At 46.9% G+C, this 6948-nt stretch overlaps 1 protein-coding gene across 1 annotated transcript in view; it reads left to right on the top strand.

Moving 5' to 3' along the window:
• The window catches only part of ADAMTSL3 (ADAMTS like 3), a 2358716-nt gene that overhangs the window by 74812 nt on the left and 2276956 nt on the right, over nucleotides 1-6948 (top strand). The gene's annotated exons all lie outside the window — the stretch shown is intronic.

Below are 6948 nucleotides of genomic sequence, written 5' to 3'. Positions count from 1 at the left end.
TGACTGTTTTCCTGAAAGTTTAGTTCCATTTTCTTCCTTTAAGTGTAAATGCCCAAATGTTTTCAACACTAAGTGCCTCTCACAGACTAAGTGAAGTGAATCCAAGAGTCCTAGGACTTTAGTAGTACTACCTTCAGTCTCTCGTCTCTCGTACTAATACTCCATTATACCCCCAAACCACCAAACGCTTATCTTACCTGTAATTTGTGTTTGAAAGTAGGGCTAGACCCGGGGCTGGCTCCACGGGAAACACCGAATAACGTTGGCAATCTTGGTCGGATAAAATTTCCTCATAGCGGTGGTACTAGTGGTGTGACACAGTGGCAGTTGCATGCCTATGAAAAAAAAGAAAATGAAATCTGGTTTGTCCTCCTGAGCAATTCAACGGTACAACTGAGAATATAGCAGGTGACAGAAGTACAGTAGAGCAGTGCCACATTGTAGCCTAACAAATGGTAAAGTATAACTACTAATTCGGTGGAAGTTCTTTCACATTAGCAATGGTTCTTTGTCAAGCAGAGTAAGAATATATCATCGACAACTGTGGAAAGAAAGAATGCGACAGTACAGGGCCTGTGTGGAATTATTGATAACGATATTCAACATAAGGTCTCTGTAGCCAGATACCCGAGAGCCTTGCTGGTCACTATAAATCCATTCACAACAACACTCAATGGGGTTGGTCTGGAAGGTGTCAGGTTTACTCCCCGTGATCCAGTCGATGCAAATATGGTTCCACCTCCAAATGTCACCAACACCCAGAAGTGTAAACACAGGGTGTTCGAGGCATTAGGCGGGGGAGAAAAATAACAAACTAAAATAAAAAATGTGGGATGGGTAAAGGTAGGGTCAGCAGGGAAAGGATACCTGTAACAGAAGACAAGACAGGCATCAGTGAAGTGCTGTCCTAACATACAAGGGTACTCTCATATAGTCTCACTAAATAGTCTGCAAGTCTCCCGCCTACTCATGGGAAATGTAGTTTCATAGTACGGTAGGCGCTTAGGGGCTGCGTAACCTGACAGAAGGTATAGTAGATAGAAAAGGAGAAATTGCTTTTTTTCTAGGTGTCCCCTCACTCACCAGGGTTGCCCCTTGGTGACATGCTTCATCATTGGGGCCATCCCAGTCCTCTACGGCCTGGGGCGTGCTGCGACTTGCGAATTACGTAGGAGCACTTACAAATGACTATGTGTGGTGCAGATAGTGGAGTGGACTAAGTGATGTGTTAAGGGATCAATGTAGAAGCCGAGAGAGAGCCAAGAAATGCAGTCACAGTCAGAGAAAAAGGCAAGGGATACTGTATCTATGTGGTTGTAGTGGTCCTGTTGGAAGTGGTAAGTAAGTTGCCCGCAGAAAAAAAATCCTCCTATTAGCGGCACTCCTCCATTGCAGCCGACGCTTCGTCCACCGATGTTGGTCACCAGAAGACACCCTGTCCACTGCCTGCCTGATGCTGAATTGTGGCTCGCTACTGTGAAGCCTGACTCCATCCTTTTTTCCCCATTGCAGAGACTGAAACCCGGCCTGTAATTATTCAACGAAAAACAGGAAGTGATATAATATTACAACACCACTGATAAATAAATATAAAGTATGTAGGCTGTGGAGTGCAAAAAGTCACAATTTGTTTTTCCTAGTAGACAGTACAATGTTTTTGAAAGTGCGTACTCTGAGTCACCTTTTGAAGGATAAATAAGTATGGGCAAATTAATGTAGCGGATCTTGCCCCTCAAGCTAGGTGTACTGTAAACTGTGTTTTAGAACAAAATTAGATCTTCCTAGCAGTGCTCCCACCCAGACCCTTACTAAAGCCAGTCGCAAAAATGTAGAAGACCCCCAATCAAATCTCAAAAAACGAGGCCTAGCAGAAAACTGGTGACAAAACTTACTTTGAAAGTAAAAGTAGGCCGAAGTACCCTAATTACCCATTACCCACTGTGGATTGCATTCAAACCACTTGCAAGCAACCAAGCAAAAGTAGCCATAGCCAGCATCGCTCCAAGACTCGAAATCCCCCCCACTCAAACACATGCAATAGAAATACTGCTAACCCTAACGAACCCTAAGTTAAGAATAGTGGCAAAGGATTTCTTTAACTATGCCAAATCCCCCCTTTCCCACCATGGATTTTCTTCAAATGACTTGCAACCAAAATTACACATTCTCATGAGTGCTCTAAGACCCCAGAACTCAGTTTGAAAAATCTAGAACACCCCGAAACACATGCAATCCTGCTGCTAGGGCTAACCCTAACGAACCCTAAGTTACAAAAAGTGCCAAAACTAAAGGCTTTTCCGCGCGGATTTTGTCCCAACCACTTCTACCCGGTATTAGACCTTCCCAGGAATGCCCCAAGACCCGTCAACCCACCCGCCAAGAAGCATAACACCCCCAAACAGGCCAAAAGCAAAATCTCATACTTGCAATATTTCTGGGCCTTCGGTCCAAACGCGCTGCGTCGCTAGGCCATAAGTCGGGGTTGGCACGACGGATTTCCTGAAAAGCAAATGCAATCAAGATTAGAGTGTCCCAGCAGTGCTCCCAGACCACGAAACTCACCCACAAACACCAGGAAGCCCCCCAAACAGGCCCCCGAAAACGCTACATAGAGCAAAATGTCAGAAATAGCCCAAAAAAAAATCGGCCTGGATTTTGTCCCAACCACTTCTACCCGGTATTAGACCTTCCCAGGAATGCCCCAAGACCCGGCAACCCACCCGCCAAGAAGCATAACACCCCCAAACAGGCCAAAAGCAAAATCTCATACTTGCAATATTTCTGGGCCTTCGGTCCAAACGCGCTGCGTAGCTAGGCCATAAGTCGGGGTTGGCACGACGGATTTCCTGAAAAGCAAATGCAATCAAGATTAGAGTGTCCCAGCAGTGCTCCCAGACCACGAAACTCACCCGCAAACACCAGGAAGCCCCCCAAACAGGCCCCCGAAAACGCTACATAGAGCAAAATGTCAGAAATAGCCAAAAAAAAATCGGCCTGGATTTTGTCCCAACCACTTCTACCCGGTATTAGACCTTCCCAGGAATGCCCCAAGACCCGTCAACCCACCCGCCAAGAAGCATAACACCCCCAAACAGGCCAAAAGCAAAATCTCATACTTGCAATATTTCTGGGCCTTCGGTCCAAACGCGCTGCGTAGCTAGGCCATAAGTCGGGGTTGGCACGACGGATTTCCTGAAAAGCAAATGCAATCAAGATTAGAGTGTCCCAGCAGTGCTCCCAGACCACGAAACTCACCCACAAACACCAGGAAGCCCCCCAAACAGGCCCCCGAAAACGCTACATAGAGCAAAATGTCAGAAATAGCCCAAAAAAAAATCGGCCTGGATTTTGTCCCAACCACTTCTACCCGGTATTAGACCTTCCCAGGAAGGCCCCAAGACCCGGCAACCCACCCGCCAAGAAGCATAACACCCCCAAACAGGCCAAAAGCAAAATCTCATACTTGCAATATTTCTGGGCCTTCGGTCCAAACGCGCTGCGTAGCTAGGCCATAAGTCGGGGTTGGCACGACGGATTTCCGGAAAAGCAAATGCAATCAAGATTAGAGTGTCCCAGCAGTGCTCCCAGACCACGAAACTCACCCGCAAACACCAGGAAGCCCCCCAAACAGGCCCCCGAAAACGCTACATAGAGCAAAATGTCAGAAATAGCCAAAAAAAAAATCGGCCTGGATTTTGTCCCAACCACTTCTACCCGGTATTAGACCTTCCCAGGAATGCCCCAAGACCCGTCAACCCACCCGCCAAGAAGCATAACACCCCCAAACAGGCCAAAAGCAAAATCTCATACTTGCAATATTTCTGGGCCTTCGGTCCAAACGCGCTGCGTAGCTAGGCCATAAGTCGGGGTTGGCACGACGGATTTCCTGAAAAGCAAATGCAATCAAGATTAGAGTGTCCCAGCAGTGCTCCCAGACCACGAAACTCACCCGCAAACACCAGGAAGCCCCCCAAACAGGCCCCCGAAAACGCTACATAGAGCAAAATGTCAGAAATAGCCAAAAAAAAAATCGGCCTGGATTTTGTCCCAACCACTTCTACCCGGTATTAGACCTTCCCAGGAATGCCCCAAAACCCGTCAACCCACCCGCCAAGAAGCATAACACCCCCAAACAGGCCAAAAGCAAAATCTCATACTTGCAATATTTCTGGGCCTTCGGTCCAAACGCGCTGCGTAGCTAGGCCATAAGTCGGGGTTGGCACGACGGATTTCCTGAAAAGCAAATGCAATCAAGATTAGAGTGTCCCAGCAATGCTCTCAGACCACGAAACTCACCCACAAACAGACGGAACCCCCCCTAAGAGCACCTCAAAGGCAAGCAAGTCATCAAAAACACAAAAAATTTCCCCCCTCGGATTTGGTCCAAACCACTTTTAGTGCTTCCCAGCAATGGCCCCAGACCCGTCAACTCACCTGCAAAGAGGTAGAACAACACCCCCACAAGTGCTGAGTCTTTCTTCATTGGGCGTAAACCAGCCCTCTGCTTTGATGGAAATAGGAGTCTGGAGGAGGAGGATAGAGGAGCATGTTCTTCTGAACTTGTGAACCTGAGGAATGCAGACTGCGGCACCTTCAAATAAATTAGCAAACAAGTGAAGACAGTTCTGCTGATGGGCTTGTTTTTGTGATTATCTGATTAAAGTTTGAATTATATTAACTGTGCACAACAAAGAAAGACAGACACACAGGAATAAAAGTGAATAAGGATGAAAAAGAAAGTTATTGATTCGTTGTCTCATTTTCAGGGCTCGAAGTCGGTATCACGGTCCAGGAATAAGAATAAGGCTTCGTCATCATACTCTGCGAATTCAGCCAGGGTGAGGTCAGTGCCACCTGACAGAGTAGAAATTCCCTCATCTATGTTGCTGGCCACCTCCTCTTCATCCGGCACGCTCTCTCGTACTCTGAAATCTGGTGGTATGAGGTGCTGATTCATCTTGATCATTGTTAACCTCTCCACATTTTTGGGCGAGAGGCGGCTCCGTTTGGGAGTTACAATCCCACCAGCCGCACTGAAAACCCGTTCAGAAGACACACTTGCGAGTGGGCAAGACAAGTAGTTTAAAGCCAGGTTGGTGAGCTGTGGCCACAATTCTTTTTTCCCATGCCAATACGCCAATGGGTCAGAATTAACATAGACCTCTGTGGAGTCATTCAGATAGTCCTTCACCATCGACTCAAGGTCCTCCTCCAAGGTTCCTCCACTTTGCGTAGCTCTTGCTGTGCCTCTGACCTTTTGAGAACCAAACCCACGCAGAGCTAGCCAATCCTCTTCAGCCTCCAATGTTTCTGTTGTCTTTCGTGCAGATGATCCGGTTGCCGGTGTCTTTAACGGCTGAGAGGTCACTTGTGCCACAGCCACAGGTGCAGAAGTGGATTGTTTTGACTGGGGATGGCCTGCTGATGTACTGCCATTTCCTTCAATTTCCAGCCGTTCTGTTTCAAACTTCTTGGCTGACAAGGCTAGCCAACGTTTGTACTTTGTAACATCTTCATCACCAAAAGGAAAGAATGCTCTGCCTGCCAGCGCCTTTTTGTAGCGTGGATCCAGAATAGTAGCACAAATGTAATGCTGTTCTGAGTGGATCTTTTTAAGACGTTCATCACCTTGTAGGAGCTCTAATAATTGCTCAGCCAGAAGCAAAGAGTCTTTCTTTTTGTCATCTTTTCCAAACACAGAACACACCTCCTTCAGTTGGTCCTCCAGCATGTACAACAATGGGATAGCTTTTCCCAAATTAGAGTCCTCCTTGCTGACTGCACGCGTGAAGACCTCAAAAGGACGAAGCATGCGTGTTAGGCTTTCAACTATGTTCCATTGCGGCCCACCCATCCTCAGCTCCTCTATACCCTCTTTCAAGAAATATTGATCGAGTTCCGTATACTGCTCATACAGACGCTCAAGCATGTAGAAGGTTGAGTTCCAACGTGTTACCACCTCCTGGATGAGTGCTTTCACTGGCATTTGACATTGATATAGCAGGCTCCTCAGCTGCTTCCGGGCCTTAAAAGAATGCCTGAAATGCTTGCAAATTTTTCGGCAGTTCTCCAATACACTGTACGCTGCACTGCGTTTATTACCCAAGAATTTTTGGACAACCAGGTTTATACAGTGCGCCAAACACGGCACTCTGAAATAGTAACCGTCCCTCATGGCCTTAACTATATTGGCGCCATTGTCCGTGGAAACATAACCAACCTTGCGTTTTAGTGGGGACAGACAGTTAAGGACCTTTGTGTTAAAGACATCCAAAATGTTTTCTGCTGTGTGACGTTTCTCCAAACCAAACATGGCTAGTGTTGCATGTTTCCGAGCACCTTTAAAAACAATGTTAGTGTCAACACCTGAGTTTAGCTTTGCTTTAGCCCCTGAAAAAGAGACCCAGTGTGCAGTGATGCACATGTAATCAGCGCCTGCGCCACTGGTCCACATGTCTGTTGTCAGATGTATAGTGTGAACAGCACTCTTCTGCAAAGCTGCCCCAATCACCTTCAGAACATCTTCATGTAGTGCTGGAACCGCAACTCGGGCAAAATAGAACCGGCTAGGAACCTTCCATTTAGGGCAGAGCGCTGTCACTAATTCTAGAAAACCAACCCCTTCTACAAAAGAAAAAGGGAGAAGGTCCAGAGCTAGCATTTTAGCCAGCTTAGTGTTATACAGACGGGTCATTGGGTGGTTGCGTTCATATTGCGCTTCTGTAAACAACATCTTTTTAATGTTGCCCTGGACCAATGATTTACGGGATGATGATGATCTCTTCGACCCAGTTACGCTCGCTGATGAACTTTTCCGCATTGATGTCTCACTCTCTCCCACACTCTTAGTGTGGCTCCCATGGGGTGTGCTGCTGACATGGGAACTGGGTGTAAGTGAAGTGTTTGAATCGTCTTCTTCTACCTCCTCGTCATCAGCAGATGACAAAT

The sequence above is a fragment of the Lissotriton vulgaris genome, chromosome 2_1 (genome assembly GCF_964263255.1).
Source record: "Lissotriton vulgaris chromosome 2_1, aLisVul1.2, whole genome shotgun sequence".
NCBI lineage: Eukaryota > Metazoa > Chordata > Amphibia > Caudata > Salamandridae > Lissotriton > Lissotriton vulgaris.
This window is presented reverse-complemented; position numbering and strand designations above follow the sequence as displayed.